The 20,486-nt window shown below is 30.8% G+C and overlaps 1 protein-coding gene across 3 annotated transcripts in view; it reads right to left on the bottom strand.

Moving 5' to 3' along the window:
* The window catches only part of LOC148227455 (cytochrome b5 reductase 4), a 128,285-nt gene that overhangs the window by 22,848 nt on the left and 84,951 nt on the right, over positions 1-20,486 (bottom strand). The window contains exons 1-2 of one of the 3 annotated variants that reach the window (XM_088201484.1): positions 12,901-13,921; positions 11,703-11,907 (exon numbers count right to left, since the gene is read on the bottom strand). The exons of the other annotated variants lie outside the window; for them this stretch is intronic. The gene's annotated coding sequence lies outside the window, so the exon portion shown is untranslated. Of the gene's footprint in view, positions 1-11,702; positions 11,908-12,900; positions 13,922-20,486 lie in introns of those variants that run through there. 3 annotated transcript variants of the gene reach the window in all.

Genomic DNA, 20,486 nt, shown 5'->3' on the forward strand with positions numbered 1-20,486 from the left:
CATAGTAGTATAAAACTTATATTTTTACAGACAGCGCTTTGAAAGTATATAATTGTACAATGTAGCACATGTTAAGGATCATTTTAGCACATCACAGAGCTTTATCTAAGCAAGAGACATTCAAGAAATATCAAAGGATACTCAAAGACAATAAAGAAAAAGTCATAGCGTCGTTTCTGCACCGTGAAAAAAATCTAGCTAGAAAATTCGTAAAACAAAGGTTCAACGAAGTGCATTGAAAGCGTCACTTGGAGCCCTACCCGACCACCTCTTGGCGACTTCTCCTAAAAATCGATAACAACGAGAAAAACCAACGATGAAAAAAGCCAACATACACGAATAGAAAGCAAAATACGCACAGTAAAGTCACATCCTGGTAATAAAGTTTTATTGTGGTGGTGAAAATTCGGTTTACGGATGTTATAACCCATAATTTCTGGATATGGGTACGACGCGTAAAATATTGAGAGACTTACTTGAAATCCAAAGCATTCTAAGAATCGTTTATTGCGGTTTTCGCGACGAACATCTCATCCGTATTGTATAGGTAGTGCATACGAAATTTTACTTTATATATGATATTACATAAATGTATATACACGTGTCGTTCATAGCATACATGTTCTGTGCAACGTAAATATTTTAATGAAAAAAAATAATTCAAAGGAAGCCGAAACGTAATTCCTAGAGTCGGTCATAATTTTTTTATTGTCATATAATATTTTGGGAGTGTTAATCAGAAATCTGTCATTTTCCGCACTACCTGCTCTGAATGCAGATATGAATTAAGCATATTAATACCATTATTTATATTTAAAGTTGCAGTGATTAAATGGCAATTAAAATATTTGTACAAATTTAATTTTTCGAGAATGAATATACAACATTTTGCATACATCTTGAGAAGAAATACTAGTAACAGGCGAATTATAAACTAATAAAGTAATAGCTTCTTATATGACCATTATTTTATCATTTGCGTAAGTTAAAGATGCTCTAATTAGTATCATCTTAACTGAATCGATAAATTGATTATATCGTCTTTCAGATACTTGCTTCCGAAACAAAAACCATTAAAGAAAAAAGCCGATTTATCAATAATTTAAATAGTTACACAAATATTTATTTACGTAATATAAAAAAATAAAATAAAAATACATCGCTTGAATGTTCCATTCGCAAGATGTTAGTGCGACAGATATAGAAAGCAAACTTAAGAATTATATTATATATGTATTGTACATATATATTAAGAAGATATCCAGATGTTGCTCTACAAAATGGTACGTGATATTTAACCGTGAAGCCAGAATTTATTTTAACGATGTTTTCGATTAGAGTTAGCTGTTTTGTTTTTAGCCGGATATAAAGGATAAAAGTTTCGCTTGCTACAAAATTTATTTTTCTACGTATACATATATGAAACTTGTAAACTTGTAAAGGTGCGTTTAATTAACATTTGTATGGCGAATAATTATTGTTATTTACAATTATTAATATAATTAAAATTAAATAAATATAGTTCTTTCTTAAGGATCCACTGTGTACACAGATACCTGAATCATATTAAATGATAGAGTGGAAGAAAAGAGAAAAAAGGTGATTTTCAAACCTCTCTTGAACCAAACAATACCCGAAAAAGAAAAAGGGTTCGCCGCAGCCCTTTCAACATAAATCAAACAGACAAATAAGGCAAAGTTCGACGAAGGGGCAAAAGAGGCTGTATAGCGATAGAAAAAATCTATAACAACTCACTTTCCTCTTTGTTTTACACGACGTGGGTCGCGAATAAAAATCCTCAAAATCATAACTTTGAAACAAACGAAGAAGTTAGAAAGAGAAACTCTTCGGTGGTAGGGTAAATTTCAAGATGACTCAAAGGGGAAAAGTGTTTGATGAATGGCTCATTACAAGTTCAACGTTTGATGTTTGCGAAAGACCGACAATCTATTGGCGCGAGATCAAACGGAAATGTGAAGGGTTCGCAGCACAAATTTGAGATTCGTGATTATGCTGATGACGAATTATGGTGTAAAGGTGATAAGGAACATTTCAATTTAAAGCTATGAACAGATTTGTGAAACACATGTCAAGTCATATACTATTTAAGTATATGCCACTAAATCTTAAATATGACTCAGAATTACAATGGTATACGTTGAGGCAACATTTCAAAATAACCTCTGAGGTTGCTTTCAAACTATGGACAGTAAAGGCCGAAACATCATGAATTATATCCGGTAATTTATTATTTCGTGGTTGAGATACAACAGCGGACGCACTAAATAATAAATTACTCAACGTATGTGTTCCGGCCAATACGATATCTTTCTGGAATCATATCAATACCATATTTACTCAGCGAACAATATAAATTAATTCAAATACAAGAGAATAACATAAATAAAATATATGTGACATAGATATAAACCGATATTAGATATGGTATGGGTCTATTATGTGAAAATTAACTAAAAACTAGTAATCTGAGAAATATTAGGAATTATTTATAGTGCATATGAAATGAAACATCTTTCACTTAATAATAATAACAATAAAAAATATTTAACCAAGATGGGGTTTTATTTGCATCGTAACACATGTATATTAAAACTCTTCCGCATATTAAACTTTAAATCTAGATAGTTAATTATTCAACAAAGAGATGTATAACACATAGAGACTTTGGCGACTAGTTGTCCGGTTTCTCCTTTATCAGGATTAATGAACTGACAGTCTATTTAATCCAATCCTGCTACGCCTCGTGAATATTGTTCAAACAATCGACATTCCACAAACGACTCAAAGACAAATGTTTATGCCTCTAAGCTTGTATCTACTTTAATATATATGTAGATATAAAAAAATAAGAGTACAGCTATAAATAAATTAAAGTGTTTTATGAAATTTAAGGGGCAGAATTTTGTATGGGAAATTTTAGAACAATTCTGAAATATGGCGTTCATAAAACTTTTACAAGGCACACCACGCGTGAAAATTTTCTCATACAAACTCACGTATCATATATTGTGTATTATACACATTCAAAAATATATTTTATTATGTATCATACATTAATGGATGCTATATATTTTAACTTAGTGTATAATCTAATTAGCTATTTATAGCTTGTATTTATTTTTACTAAAAAAGTCACTAGTACATGTTATTACTAGGTGTAAATGAATTATCGTATATGGGGTGTGGCAATTTATTCACAGGATTGGCCCAATGAATAAAACATATTAAGTTACACAAAACATGTTTGACATTTATTGAAACTATTTTTTTTAATATCGCAATGGTAATAGTTTAAATGGCGAAAACGCTTAAAAAATAAATTGCTTTCAAATAAAAATATCGATGGTTACACCTTTCTTGATTATTTTAATAGGTTGTAACATACGCATATTTGTTCTTTTGATTACTCAATTTGAATGAAGACCATTGGGATCTAATAAGATATTATGGTTACGATGGTCAAAAATAATACCTAGCATATAAAGAGAAAGAAAAGGGAAAAAATCATAACATTAAAATTAAATTATACGAGCCGGGCTATCTCATCATAGCTGAGATTAAATAGATAAAAGTGCAATTCCGGCGTATTAAGGAGCTAGATGAGCGAGTCGCTAGAGTGAACGTTCTGACTCTAACAGTCATCAGAAGAGGACGTAATCGTGACTTTCAAAGATGATCCGGAACCTAAAATTGGAATAGATGAACTGTCAACAGCACTTTTCGGTAGTTTAAATATTTTTCTATCGACATACAACATTTCTAGGCGACATATAATAATGTCAATAAAGTCAATACACACCACTGGACCTAAAGAAAGTCATGTTGTGTATCTGTTGGTTTGAAAGGGCATCGTGTACTAAGAGCTGGGGTCTGGTTCTGTTCACGATTAATCAAACTGAAAGAAGTAAACGACAGGAAGATGCCAGAGTTATGTTCCACCGTGACAAAACCAGATGATCATTTCTGGAAATTAAAAAACTCATGAGATGTTTTAAAGCCTTGACCTCTTTTACCTCTGGTAAATCTAAAATTCAAAATTAGCTTTTTCACCAAAAAAATTTTTAAGAGAATATTTTTAGCTTTTAGAAAAATGAGCGGCAATCAATTTTTTAATTAAAAAAGAATTTATTTTATTGTATAAACACAAAACGGGAAAAATATATCTACATCCGTGAATAGTTTCCACTTTGGAAATGATTACAAAAGTAACTAACAACTCGTTTATCGTTTATGGTTATGTACAGTTTGTTTAATCATCTGCTTATTGACAATAGGTGTAGTACGCCGCATTGAAAATACATACTAAGGCGCATATATTAAAAAACATGTTTTTTTTATTTGCGTTTTTCGGATTGTAAATATGGCATTTTTATTTAACATGTGTCAAGTCATTTATTTATTAACAAGACTTATTGCCAATCCACTATTGCATAAATTTATAAAACACATTTATTATATTTCCATATTAATAAATTCTTCTGCATTTTTCCTAGCTATTTTTACTTATGTTTAAAAATTGTTACACAAAGAGTGTGTTTCGATATAATTATCAATTATGTTTGTTGAATTATAAGAAAAGCGATATTAGCCAATAATATTTTATTACATTCTCGAACTGACTGTGTTAACACAAATATGGAATAGAACCAAATATCCCTCGGATCCGCATTCCATAGACAAAAAACATAACCGATCTGACTGATTTGAGAACTACCGTTACGTATAACTAGAAATATATATTAGACTTTAGCGCGCTGTATTTAGCGGAAGCCACGTAACACATGTAAATCATTAATTATACATAACATTTGTCTATAATAATTTATCTATGCTAATTTATTTTTAATAAAATGATATTAAGTCATTGAACCCGACCATTACCAATAGTTAATTTGTTGTTCGCAACAATACTCCCCCCTATAAATTTACAATTGCGAAAAAAAGTAAATTAGAAAGTAAGATGGAATTCTTGCAGTCAAACAAAATTTTATTGAATTTACTGCAGTTGTTGTTGTTGTTGAAGTTGTGCGATGCGATGCGATACGATGTGATGTGGATCGATATGATGCAATATGTGATGCGCGGAATCTTTGTGGCACCCGGTTATAACCGGCCGGCCGAGAAAGTCTCTGGCCGCGTCTACAAAGGGTGTTCCGTCCTTGAAGAAAGTTGAAAATCTGACAGGTTCAAAGTTCTGGTCGTTTGAGACCCTGTTCAGATTAAAAAGCTATTGCTGATGCTGTTGATTTTGTTGTTGCTGATGCTGATGATGCTGCTGGACCTGATGCTGATGACGCTGCTTCTACTGGAGCTAATGCTCATGATGTTACTGATAGTGTTGAAATCTCTGTGGCACCCGTATTTGGTGTAAAGGATGTTCCATTGCTGACAGTTGTCGGTTGCTAGATTATTTTAGATCAACGGGTAGTCAGCGGTGTCAGCGTGCTCTGACTCTTGCGAGGGCGAGAGACGTGGGGCGTGGGCAGTTGTGTCGTTCAGTGTAGCGTGATTATCGAGCGACGACCTAGTGATCTTTCCTCGTCTAGCATGGCGATATTAAAAGTCTGCCGTTCTAGTCTTCCTTCAATCACGTCTGAGGTCACCAGAAGGGCGCTGTATTAAGCGGAAGCAATGAAACGGTGAGGAGGATGCTCCAAAAATAATACGACGGTAGTTCTAGTGACTCTTTGATTGAGTACTATCCTGCGACTATTTATTTGCTTAATTACTTGATATTTATAGTAAATATTTAATTCGATTCAATTTATCTATACGAATTTATTTTTAATTGAATAATATGAAGTGATTGATTGAACCCGATCCAGACAAAAACACGTAGTTTGTTTCCGCCTCAAATCATCGCATTGGCCAGACGATCAAGAACTGGAAGGTACGTGAATCTTTTTCAAGAATATATAAACTCGAACACAGAAGCCTAATAAAATAGCTGCTTTCCACTTTGACCTCTCAAAGTTCAACACGATCTTTGAAACGACGCTCATAATTGCACAATATATATATTTAAGTAAGGCTATAACATTCATAAACGTTGTATTTTTATATTTTACACGATTGTTCTATTTTAAATAATAATTGCCTCTATGCGCTACACATCTGTTTCGCAATTTTTTATAATTTATTGCGAATTTTAATATTGACTTTAAACTGTCAGAAACATGATTTATATGCTAGCTTACTATGTACAAACCGGCAGCTGTTTTTAACCTCGTCATCCTTGTGTACTTGAAAAACTGAAATATTATATAATTATTTTCATTAAATAAATTTCAAGCACCCCTTGTATTGCAGCTTTATCCGGGAATTAAATTTACATATATTATTTAATATTTTATTTTAAAAAAAATGTAAAATTCATCTATTTGCGGATGACACATTAATGTATTGCATAGGTGATAACATTAAAGAAATTGTAAATAATTTAAATAATGAATTAAGTATATTAGAAATATGGTTAAAGAATAATGTACTTAAATTAAATGAGAATACAACTAAATGTATGTTTATTAATTATAAAAATGTGTTAGATAATAGTACCAAAATAGTAATAAATAGCTCTAGTATAGAAATAGTGGATAATATAAAATATTTAGGAGTAATGGTTGATACAAAATTAAATTTTAAAGAACATTGTAATTACATATTAAAAAAAATTAGTAAAAAAATAGGTTTATTATCTAGATTAAGAAATATATTAAGTATAAATACACTATTAAATATGTTAAATAAATTAGATAAACAAATGTTGCAAAAATTACAAAATAGGGCAATGAGAGTAATCTTAAATAAAAATAGATTAACTAATTGTAAAAGTATGATTGATAGATTAGAATGGTTGAATGTTCAAGAAATATTGAGTATGAATGTTTTAGTATTTATATATAAGTTAGAAAATAATATGTTACCAAAATATTTTAATAAGTATTTAATAAGAAATAAAGATGTACTTAAAAATATAATTAGAAATAAAGAAAATTTAAAGATAATTAAGTATAAGAAAACGAGTACGGCTAGGGGAATTATGTACGGAGGTTTTGATTTATATAATAGTCTTCCAAGAGAAATCCGAAACAGCAAAAATATAACGGGTTTCATAAATGGAATAAAAAAACACCTTCGTACAAATAGAAATAAATTATAATATTAAGACTTTATTATTGTATATTTTTATTTTTTCTTTCTGTTATGTATTTTTTATATATTTTTATATATGTTTACTAAATTTGTTAGATGTAAAGATTAGCTATTAAGCTAAATAAATTAATAAAATAATAATAATAATATATGTAAATATTTATATTTATTTATAAATATCTGATTTAACCAAATATTGCTGTAATTAATTTAAGAACATTCATACCAACACTGCAATATTTTTGGTCCTAAAAATATTTTATGAATTTATTTTTTATTCATAATAAAATTCACTCACGTTCGGATTAGCTGGATTAACATTCGAGTGTGGTTTTGTTTACTTATAATGAGCTCAATAGAAATAAAACATGACCTCGGACGGAGAACATAATTTTGAAATATAACATGAAAAGGTTAAGTGACCGAGATAATGCCGTGTACGCGAAGGTACACTTCCTTCCGGTACAGAATTATCTGAACTTATTAGGATTCTGCTTGCTCTGCTCGGAGTGTGCTCAGTAAAATTTTACGACTGGGACAACGATTACCTTTCTTGACTTAATTTAGGTTATGAAATGTAAATGAATTGCAATAAACTTGTAAAAATGAGAACTATTCCTATACAAAGCTATTGAAATATATAATAAACCACCTGAATCAATATTTAAAGCAAATATAGTTGTATTATGTAAGATAACTAAGACTCTATCTTTGTATGAAAATAAACTTTTAGTGCTTATTTATCATATACATATATACAAAAGCTCGTAATTCAATTAGTGCATAAGCTATGATAAATAAACATAATTGTGAATAGTAGAATAAAACAAGCAATTTGTTTGTTTATATGAAAAATGGATATTAAAATGTAATACGACATGTTCGCAAATTAGTTTTGTGAGATAGCTTCACAGAAATGGGGATGTGTATAGGGTGGTAAATTGTGGATCATATTTTACTGGGTATATCGTACAAAAACAAAAACACGCTCGTGTCCGACGCTTCGATCGAGGCACTAGCACTTGATAAACACGTAACAGTATCCTCAATGGTTATTACCGCATATTATTCGTATACGTAAGACACACCAGAACCCCAAAATGTAATCAAGAAGATCGTTTTTATCGTTCATATAAAGTAATTTAATTTATTCTACCTTATTAACTATTAATTGCGAAACATTATTTTGAGCTAAGACAATAAATAAATAAAATATATATGGACAAGATAGGCTTGAAACGAACTTGCTTTTAGTGTGTGTGTGTGTGTGGCAGTAACGATTTATGAGATATACATACGTCGTTCGTGAGTTATTATTATTTTTCATATATACAAATGTATGTCAGAAGTCGGTAATTCAAAATGAGCAAATAATTAATTAGAGATATTAGCTACATTAGTATCAATCGATTATAACAACATAACCAAACTATACAACATATTTAGGTACATAAGGAGTTATTAATAAAAAAAAATTAACCATCTCTTTAAATTAAGAGCCTTTGTTTATCATTTTTCTTTGAAGAGCCAGTCAAGTATGCAAGCATTTGAACGAAATTCTTTGATTTCAATGTCCTAAAGAGATCACATCACTCTTTCCATAAATCAAAATAACGAATAAGACAACTACATATTTTAGCCAGATTCATATTAAGCATAAAATAGATTATTTCATTAAATTTCAATTGTTCACCCTTAAGGTTAAGGCATAAGTATACAAAAGTAAGAATTTTGTTTTAATTATTGAATAAATTATTAGGATTGAAACGGTTGAAGTAGAAGTCCAATATATTTACGTTAGATATGTTGGCATCTCATTATATTTCAATACAAAACAATCGATTCGCCACCACTACAGTAGAAGAAATACACAAAAGAATCCCAATTCAAAGGGATTGTGAAAACGCGCAATTGCGCAATCACCTACAAACATTAATCTATCACAGAGGTTAAATAAGAAAATTATTTTTCTACACTTTTTTGACAAATCATCCAATTAAAATGCAAGGAGATAGCAGAGGTCAAGTTTCAATATGAATTTTAAAGCTTTTAGGGGCAAAATAGAAGGCAAAATATAGTCTAGATCAGGGTTTCCCAAACTTTTTCAGCGACGGAACACTTGGAAAATCCGAAAATTTTGGCGGAACACTTAGCTTATTTTTTAGGTTGGGTAATTCATAATTGTATAAATAAAAAAAATGTTATTAAAGAAATATTAATTAATAACATAAAAATACCAATAAATAAAACTCCAAATGATTTTGGGTTCTAAATTTTTTTTCTTTTCCTTGTAATGATAAGTTAACATCATTGCACTTTGTAAACATATCCGCCAGATATGCAAGATGTATCAACCAGGTAAGATTTATTAAAAAATTGATAAAATGATGTTGCAAATTATTTTGTGCCTTCACTAATAATTAATTTCGAAGTTCATAAAGTCTTAATTGTACTTTTCCTCTGGATAGCCATCTCACTTCAGTATGTAATAAAAGTGATTTAAGTTCACTACCCATTTCATCACACAAACTTTTAAATAATCTGGATTGAAGTGGTCTAGATTTTACATAGTTTATCATTTTCACAGCTTCATCTATAACGTTTATTAAATTTGTGGAATTTTTTTTAGTCAACAGTGCATGCCTATGCAAAATACAGTGACTGCTAGTAGCTACTTTCAGGATACGTGATACAACACCTTTCATTTTTCCTACCATTACACGAGCACCATCTGTACAAATATCAATACATACACTTTTTCCAGCCTATCTCTTGTTTTGTAATGTAATCATTAATACAGTTCAATATATCTTCTCCTGTAGTTTTTCCATGTAGATATGCACCGGTGAGTAAATCTTCTCCAATACTTTTATCATATGTGTAACGAACAAATACCAATAGCACAGCTAGTCCTGCGACATCTGTAGATTCATCCATTTGCAATACATATTCACTGCAAAGTCCAAGTCGACGAATTAACTCTTTCTCTATGCTAGTAGAAATATCTGAAATGCGTCGTGAAACAGTATTATTTGATAATTGTATTGCATCATTTTTTTAGTAGCCTGCTCATTAAGAACACATGATACCATGTCTTTCTCACATGGCTTAATGAGTGTCTCTCCAATTTAATGAGCTTCACCATTAAGTGCAATACGATAATTCACTTGCCAATATACGTAAATCCAAAATTTAAATAACTTTCATCGTACTTCCGTTTTGGTCTGTTTGTAGATTGATTATTCTTGTTCTTTAATATTCGATTTTGAAGAAATCACAGTTTTTGGATTATTTTCTTCTTCCACGATAGACGTATCAGTAGAAGTATTTGGCCTTTCTTTCGTCAAATTTCCTGTTTTCAACCAAAGATCCATGGGTAGTTTGTGAATAATATGTAAATTTTGTAATAATTTTTTTTGGCAAAATGGACACTACTAACTAACATATCGTACAGAACACGAACGCATATCATTCAACGTCACTCCAAAGTGATATTTCTGCTTTAAGTACCTCCGCTTAATCTGTAAGAGAATTCTGCTGGCAAATGTGACAACGTGACACTTGGCAATGCTAAAAGCTAATCGATTGTTGATCGATCACCTCCACAGTTATGAATATGTGTGAATACTCTGAAACACTTCAGCATATAATACATATTCTAAGTTCCATTTTTACTCACACCCATATTTTTTAATTTATTAGAGAAGCTGGTTATTAATAATTTAAAAATACGTCTGTCAATCGTGACAGCCCAGGTAGGTGGTCGGGCTTAGCCACAGTCTGCACAGTGTATCGAAGCGAATGCTTTACTAGGTAAAAGCTCTACATATTTTACTTTCCAAATAACCTTCTACTTCAATTTTAGCGGTAGCGTGGAAAGCGATTCATCTACCTATTGAATAAATATATCAATAACTAAGAAGCCAGCAGTAATGCGATTATCTCTGAACACGGAAAATTATATTTACGCAAATATTTGACGTGATTTTCTAATATTGCCGTTGGGCTCTTTGTTATTTGTATGCATGCTAAAATAATGATGTAAAGAGAAAAATATTTGGTTATTTAAAAATAAATAATAATATTAAAGGTACGCCAATATAAGAACGAGCGATCAATCAAAGTATATATCTACTGAGAGCTACAAAGCATAACATATTACTGGCATGATAGAATATTTTTATGTTAAAAGGTTGATAATATATGTTTTTGAATCAGAAAGCGATATAGACGAAATATTATAAAACACACAAGAATTTTGACACACAAGAACACGCTCTGAAGAAGTTTAAGTCTATTTTCAAAAGACTAAAAAATCTCTGAAAATAACTATTTTGTATGAAAAAATTAAGATATTGATTAAGGGTTTTTCAGAGAGGAAGAAGTTTAATTTGTTCGATCAGATATACCAGATGAGTGACCCAACATAAAGTTTTTAAACTTTTTTTAAATAAAAATTTATTAATCGAATATTTTATGTATTTCATATATTATGAAAAATAATATAAATTAAATGGCCACCTCTATACCTTTTGCAGCAGTCGATCCTTTTGATGTAATTTTCGATTACTTTTTTGTACATTTCTGGCAGTATCTCGGCTATAACTTAGCAGATGTTGGTTTTTAGGTACTCAAACGTTTCGGGTTTGCTGGCGTAGACATGACTTTTAGCGTAACACCACAAAAAAATCCAATGGCGTTAAATTGCATGATTTTGGCGGTCAGTTGATGTCACTAAAACGTGAAATAATAAGACTTAGGAACTTTTCACGTAAGTATTTACATTCCCAGATATTAAAATATCGTGTTCGCTATATTATTTTCGACGATGTGTGCCTTTACCTAGGTAAAATTAGATACAGATATTATTCAGGGTTCTGGATTGTATCCCAGCTAAATTTAAAAATGATGTCATTAAATTTAATTTATATTTATGTAGAGTGACTATGTAAGGTGAGTAATTTTATTTAAATTAATTAAAGCGAGTAAGTTATTTTTATATGTATGTATATATTTAGATTTATTAAATAAAAAAATATAATATAATAAAAAAGTTATACTACTTTATTTTTGATTCTACGTCCAAATACACACATAACATAAATTGAAAAAAAATCTTTTCAAAAGGAAGTGCTCGAAAAATAATATAAAACGCCATCAGAAGAGCAATAACTTTGCGATAAAAAGCGTTCAAGAGTTTATATATATATATATATATATATAAAAAATATATAAAAAAATGTTTAATTTACATTCAATGTTTCGAGCTTGTAAAAGAGAAATGAAAAAAGCAAACAAAGCTATATACATTTTGGTCAAGTATATACATATAAAATACATAGCAAAAATTCTACTGCAGTACCCTTTCTTTACACAAGTTCGTTAGCTTTTCCTTGGCCGTTATCGATCGATAGAGAAACTGTATGAATTTACCCAAACACTGCATTTAGCCAAGTAATAAATTAAATTATTTGGAACATTAGTACTTACATAATAATCATAATAATTTAATTATTTAAACACACGCGAGATACAGTAAAATAATCGTGTATATAAATTTATTGTTCATTTTTATTGTAACATAGAACAATCCTATGATGTTTGGATAAATTTAAATTTAAAACATTAATATATGTAAATCTCCTTATAAAATATAGCTATAAAAAACTTTTAATAATCTGTTGCTTTACGGACGGACATAATTAATGAGGAAAAATACGAGAATACCTCTTTCTTTTTTTCCGGTGATTTATGCGGCGACTTTAAGCACGCAAGCAAAATCTTCTAGTGCTGAAATTCCTATAGAGATTTCAGCTCGAACTACATTTTGATATACAAACTTTACGAGATGATACGTAAAATCCTCGAAACACTTGATTAAAAACGTAACGACTGTGTGTGTATAAGCCGTGTTGAGACCGCCGGCGATCTAGTGAAATTATTTGTATTCTGAAGAGCACGTTCAAGTGCGAATTATGAGGCTAGCTAATATGATTCAAAGTAAGCAAATAAGCATGCATTTAGTGGCATTGTATTGACTTAAACTAGAGCGCTAAACTAAAAGTTGGCTGGAAGCATAACAACCACAAAATGCGGTTATCGCTGGAAGCGCATACTGTACACATAGTTTATCTCAGTTTGATAATATATGTTATACGTGATGGTTCTTAAAATGTGTTTTTCTGATTTAAAAATGAACAAAATTGATTTTTTTTAATTACATTAATAACTATTTATAGAATTTTCAGAACAAACTACATAACATATTTTTTTAAATAAAATATAAGTACATTAAAAGTAATTTTCAATATTTTATTTTTAAAAGCAATGTTATATTTACTAAGTGACTTTTTGAAAAACGGATAATCAGCAACAGCTTCATATATCAAACATTCAAGCGTAGATCTTAGATTAATTTTTATTGAAACCTCTGTTTATGAGCATAATTCATTCAGGAAATGTATTCATATTTCTATCACCAATTCTTTAAAATCCCCCTCATTCACAATAATTTCTTTCCGGAGCTGTAGTTATATAGCTACTTTAATGTATGTGTATAGAAATATATACAATATATAAAAAAGGCTTTCATGATGAGCTGATTTTAGCTCATATGAGCACTTTCATAGATTAAAAAATCTTTGTGATCGTAATAGCGCATTGATATGTAACTCAAGGGACTACGTCACAGTAGAATCGAATTGTACTAATTAAAATGTACGCTGTCAGTATAAATACCAATCCGTATTTTACAATCTAACTTTAGTATCTGTATTTTACAATTTAACTTTAATATATCACAATACTATTTTAACAAACCATGTATTCCATAAGAACTTAAATAATAAAAATATCCTGACATAAAAAATATTATTTAATAATAATTCAACTTTAGCTAAGCCTTTCTTATATAACTGATTCGTAAAGTATGACTTTAATATCCTTATTTCTCTAAAAACATATAAAAAATATAATAAAAACTATTTTTAGTCATTAATTAGCATATATCAATTCTTTAGAATATATATATATATGATCGTCCAACCGCTCTCTATGATGCTGATTTTTTTACTTAGCATTACTACACCTATTATTTATGCATTGCACAAAACGCAAATTTGATGAAAAATATCGAGGCCATTTCCATATAATGATGATTCTAAGTACCTCATTTGGCGTTAATGAGCCCTGATATAAAAGGCCTTGAATCGCTGATCATTTGCACATTTCCGCAAAAGTTCCATGCATCTTGATACATATTTAGCCAGTACGATATCTTTGCTTTGGAAGAGATACATAAAATATGTGCAAATTTTACGACGGCGAAAAGAAAGGGTTGGTAGTCATAAGACAATTTCGTTTCGCTCTGTCTGTCCAAATTTTCATCTCGGCTCCAAGAAAACAAACATCCCACGGCAGGACGTGAAAATATTTCGGTAATGTAATTTATGGTGAAACACAAGATACGACCGAGGGAAAATAAGAAAAGCGTTGACGGTGAAAAACAAACCCTCATCAATATAGGGTGTTCGCTGATCAATGGTTTTCTTTATTTTTTTCACCTACAACTACTCGGTAACCAGTAGTGAGCTTCCTTTGAGATAATTACAATACTCAAGGGATAATGAAGGCGTTGAGAATATTAAGGGTAATTTATCAAATCACATGTGTAATTACTATCCATCGTGAACGGAAAATTGAATGGTGGGTGTATGGAAGATCACGTTTTACGTGTAATTACAAAGTTATTACATTAACGTTTCTGAATATGTACTAGTATTTACTTTTTGCTATGGTACTCTTTGAAGTTTTGAAGATAATTATTATAAACGACGCGTCTTGAGACAAAGATGCGCTAAAGCTGCATAAACATAATACATTTGATACGGCTTATTATATAAAATTATATATTTTTGCAAAATTTAGTTTCACATATTGTGACAAAACAATTTTTTTATTTAATGTATGTAATAAGAGTCCCAATTATGTTCCGAAAACGGTACGAGAATAAAACTAAAAAGGGCCATCAAAGCAAACCGCTTTTGTTCATGCCATTTGAAGACTACCCACAGATGAGACAATGCCCAGCTATAAACTTTAATCGGTCGGGCTCACATTTAAGGCATTCTAAAGAGGGGTCTCATCAGCACATTCCACCAAAAATGCAGCCTTCAGTACAGCATTCACAGAGTGAAGGCCCAGAAATCTTCCTGAAGCCGACAACACCAACGCGCCTGTCCAACCACAACCTCAAGATGGCGTCTTATTTTTGTCTTTATTGCAAAACCAGTGCTTAATTAGCTTATTTCAAATATAATTAGCTTGAATTAAGTATTCTCCAGCGTCACTAAGATCCTAGCAAATCTATAAATGTGGTTTAATTTCAGCAATAGATATTAAATCGGTGCGTATTTTCTGTATTTTGTGAATTTTGTCCTTAAATTGTAATTGAAATAAATAAATTGCATCATTAGAATTTTAAATATGCCAATGTAAGACAAATTAAATTGCTGTTTTAATCCACCCTGTAAGTTGAAAGTATAACAAAAATACGTATAAATCGTAACTACTTAGCAATTGATGTCGTAATAACTGATGGAAGTTTTAACGAATTGCGATGCGATATAAAATAACTATCAGAAACTTCGGGTCACTAAAAATCAATAATATATTTTTGCGTCATGTAATTGAATAGTGAGTCAGATAAGACGCAAATAAAATTGAATATATTGAAAAATTGTATTTATTACCATGTCTAAGTATAATTAACGGCGTGTTTGCGTTTCCATTTCCTTTTCATTTTACTGATTGCATAATGAGATAATGAGTCGTTTCAATCTCGACATTTGAGAATTTGCTTTGGTTTGATTATAGCGAGAATATATTAGTGGTCCAAGTGTAATAGCCGAGGGTAGAGCAAAATGAATACAAAAATGGCCCTTTTTAATTTGATCCTAGCTGTCTGACGAATTTCATTATGGTAATCGACTTTAACTTCGAGATCTCGTTTCGTGGAAAGTCGTTACCGGGCAAAGCGCCATGTCGAAGATCAAACAATCGCCAAGGGGAGAGAATAATTAAAGCAGACGAGAGATTGAGAGAGAAAAATCCTAGATTGACCTTAGATGGATGAAGAAAATGTATAAAAAGAAGTGCAAATTAGACTCGAGAGATTAATCGAGGCCCAAGACTTTTTTGGCAATGTAATAAAAGTCACTGTCTATTCCGTTCAAGAGTATAATATAAATAATAATTATTTAGCCTTCAATAAAATAATGTATTTTTATAATAAAAAATGCTACAAAATATTGTATCTGTTATATTATTTAATAAACAGAGTTACCAATTGGTTAGAAAGTAGGTCAGGAAAATAACACTGCAAGTTTAATTAACCTCGTCACACGCGAATAGTTAAACGTTATTCCATTCGATGGCTAAACGTTCAAATGTGGGTGGAAAAGTCAATTATTGAATGCGAAAATGTAGAGAGAGAAAGAAATAGAGGTTTATAATAATATTTGGTGTATACATATATGTATACGGTAAATACCAATCACCGGAATTGGGGTTAAAAACGAGATATGATATCATCGACGGGGGTAAAAATGAACGAATTAATTTTGAGTGTATTGGATATCGATTTTAAGCTGGTGGTGAGTAGGATACCATTTTTATTAACGATACCTATATTAAATTAAATTAAAATAATAAAAAATCAAGGTTCTACAATTCAATAAAATACGAATAATTACAGTAAATTTAACAAATTAATAATTTTAAAGAATACTATATAAGTGCATGGAAATATAGATATATTTTTAAAATGAAATGTCTGTTTATAGCATATGTTTAGGTTTTTCTGAATATTGGAAAACTGCCAGCGCAACAATCCGATATCGTCAAATTTGTATACAGAAATCTAAAACAAGTCTGAATTAATGTGAGAAAAATGGTCAAATTTAAAGACAGAAATCTAAAACTAGTATGATCAATGTAAGAAAAATTATTTAAAAAAATAAAGCTGCCAAAATAAATCCATTCTTTGAGAATATTTGATATGTTGTGAATTATATTTTTTCAATCAAAACTACATAGTCTTTTCATAGAATGGTTCACCACTGATTTATTGTACTAAGTTTAATAGTTTTTGTTGCTTTTAAGTTATGCTGTAGTTGTCATAAATTTTATTTTTATAGAGACGTATAAGAGAGAAGAAGACGCCATAAAGTTAATCTTACTTGATTGAAGAAAATTCTAAACTGAATCCAAATCAGCTCTATATATTGTGAAATTTATTGAGTTAATTTTGAAACAAAGTTACGATTAAAATATATATTAATTCGATACAGTGGCGTAGCTATGGTGAGGCGGAGGGGGCGGGCCGCCCCGGGCGGCACTTGCTTGGGGGCGGCATATTCGCGATGGGATCGCCTAGTTTGGTTATTAACCGTGAATGCACTAAAACATATATAAATACACGAATAACAAGATCTTAATAATAACCAATTAATTATTTTAATAAATGCTGATTTTATGACCCTGTAAAAAATGTATGGGGGGCGGCAATTTTAAGCGCACATACCCTAGCTACGCCACTGATTCGATATAATAAATTCTTTCAATATTTATATTATAGGAGGATCTAATTTTTTTAAATCATTTTTCATATTGATTAAAATACAAGGGGCAACATTTCCACACACGTGGGTAGCAGATTCAGTTAAATTTTAATTGATAAATAAAGTCAATATATTTGGCCTCTCAGCGAGAAATGTTTAGTTATTTCTCAAAAAATATTATTTAGACTGAAGATTTTTTTGAGGAATGATCATCAATGGTAAATTTTCTCAGAAACAAAAATTTTAATCTATTATTCAATATAATTTACTTAAAATCATTCATTTCAAGATCAACAATTGTATTTTTTTCAATTAAAGCAAATTTATCATTATTTTTTCCCAAAAACTTGTACAAGCTGAGAGCTACAAAAAATGCAGCTAAGAACTATTGTTCAGCAATCACAGTTATATCATTAGGCAAGGTACATAGAGGATTTTAATGCTATCGTACAGAGAGTGAGTCAAATGAAAATCGTAATTGTTCTGTAGAACTATTTAACACTGCTATTCACCTGTACGAGTCCAAAGGTCAGCTCCTACGCTCGTACGTTTACTGTACGGAAGCAAAGCGCTGACAAACCACATGACGGTATAATACAGTACTCCATTACTCACAAAAAAAAAACAAGTTATATTTTTATATAAAATAAAAGAATATCATTTTAAATATAATTTAAAAATAAGACACATTTATACATAAAACAATAGATATACATAATACGACATAAAAAACGAAAAATTATATAATTTGTACGAAACTGTTAAGACAAAATAAAAATACCAAGAGAAAAATGAAGCATGAAATAATAACGAGATGATTTAAACTGGTATCGAATATATTCTAACTCGTATGTAATTTTTAAGCCTTACGTAACCAAGGCGATATTGATGCTCGTGTTTAACAATTTTTGTTTTGAAAAACAGTTTCTCGCAGAGGTAAGTACAATACTTTCAAATAAACGTACTATTTGTCAAGCATGGTTAGTTACCAATGGTACTGAAGCGAAATAATTAATGTAAATCAAGAAGTTCGACGTTGGGAAATTTATTTTTTTAATTCTGATTTGTATTGTAGATCAAATAATAACATCTACCTCGAAAGGTGATGAAAATATATCGAAAGAAATTTTCTTTACTCGTAACATCAAAATGAGAATCAAATTTTTGCCTAAACCTTTCTATTTCTTCAGCATATTTTCTTGTATTCGAATGATTTTCTATTGCTTACGTCGGAAAATATGGCATATTATTTGGATTTCAATTGACGATTCTATTTTTTTTATCGTACATCCGTTTTAACATTTCTTTGGTATTTAAAATAACATGGCACAGAATTGTTTTTTTAATTACTTTGATATATGAAACACTAAAAATATATGCATTACAATTACTTGATGTTTGGTTATATTTGTCCCATCGTATGATATTTTTCGAAACAGTCTTTCATATGAAGATATGATTTTGGGTGCTATATTATTATAGCCAAGCCTGTATATGACAATTATTGATTCGTCAAGATCAACTTTACAATTCATAATTTATTGTCTAAATATTGATGTGGCGACCACACAAATAGGTCTATATTTAAAAGGTCAATTGTCTCATTGGTTATGACCGTGACCAAAAACGTTCATTCATCAACAATGAGACAAATATCATGGCACAAGAGGGATTTCTTTTGACCACACAACACGAGTCGTTAAGAGAATCTCTTTGTGACAGAACGGACCCAATAAATCACCAGATTGCAAACCCTTTCCGAAGAGTTCGAAAGTCTGGACAAGCAAAAAACTCGCTTTCGAAAATGAACATCCGAGTTCTCGAGTTCTACGAAGCGACTGCAGCGATTGGCTAGAAGATCGATACACAATCGCGATTGACCAGCAGGCGTGCAACTCCTAAATGCTATTAGCCCGGATTCCGATGAGGAGAGACAGCAGAGAGAGAGACGATCCACCCAACCAGAGAGAGAAGATCTACCAGCAGCTATTCGGAGGAACCAGCCACGCGCCCTCACCGACAGACCAGAAGTACTCCCGAACTACCAGCCGCTCGAAGAGTCACACCTGACACTCGCCGCACGCAGCCACAAGAGCCCGGAGCATAATCTACGACCATCACCACCTGTGCCACCTTCACCGCAATCGGGAGAAACGGCACGCCGTTAATCGTCCATTTGTCATATATAAATATAACTTAATAAAAAGTCCTACTAGATTTTCATTGGCCGCGAGGTCTAAATTGAGTTTAAATAAAAACAGTAACTTAATTTATTTAAAGAAAATATGTGTTAATGTAAAAACAAAAATTTTTAGATTGAGAACCATGGTCTAAATCAGGGGTGGCCAACCCAAATGATTTTGCGGGCCACATTGGAAATGCAACATAACTCTGCGGGCCACATATAAAATTATATATCCCAATATTATATTTAGATACACTATAGACATTTTTTGGAGTGAAAAATTGAAACATAATGAGTTTTTATTATTGTTTACTATTATTCTTACATGTAAACATAGATAATATAATAGTAATGATACTAAACGTACTTTGTAAAGAATCTCGCGGGCCGGAAACGTGTTTAAGATGGGCCGCATTCGGCCCGCGGGCCGCGAGTTATCCACCCCTGGTCTAGGTTTTGAGCGGATGGCACAGATTGGTCAAAATATTGAATTCAAAATCTATTTATAT

The sequence above is a fragment of the Plectrocnemia conspersa genome, unplaced genomic scaffold, assembly GCF_051122295.1.
Source record: "Plectrocnemia conspersa isolate PC_06_02 unplaced genomic scaffold, ASM5112229v1 ptg000013l, whole genome shotgun sequence".
NCBI classification, from domain to species: domain Eukaryota; kingdom Metazoa; phylum Arthropoda; class Insecta; order Trichoptera; family Polycentropodidae; genus Plectrocnemia; species Plectrocnemia conspersa.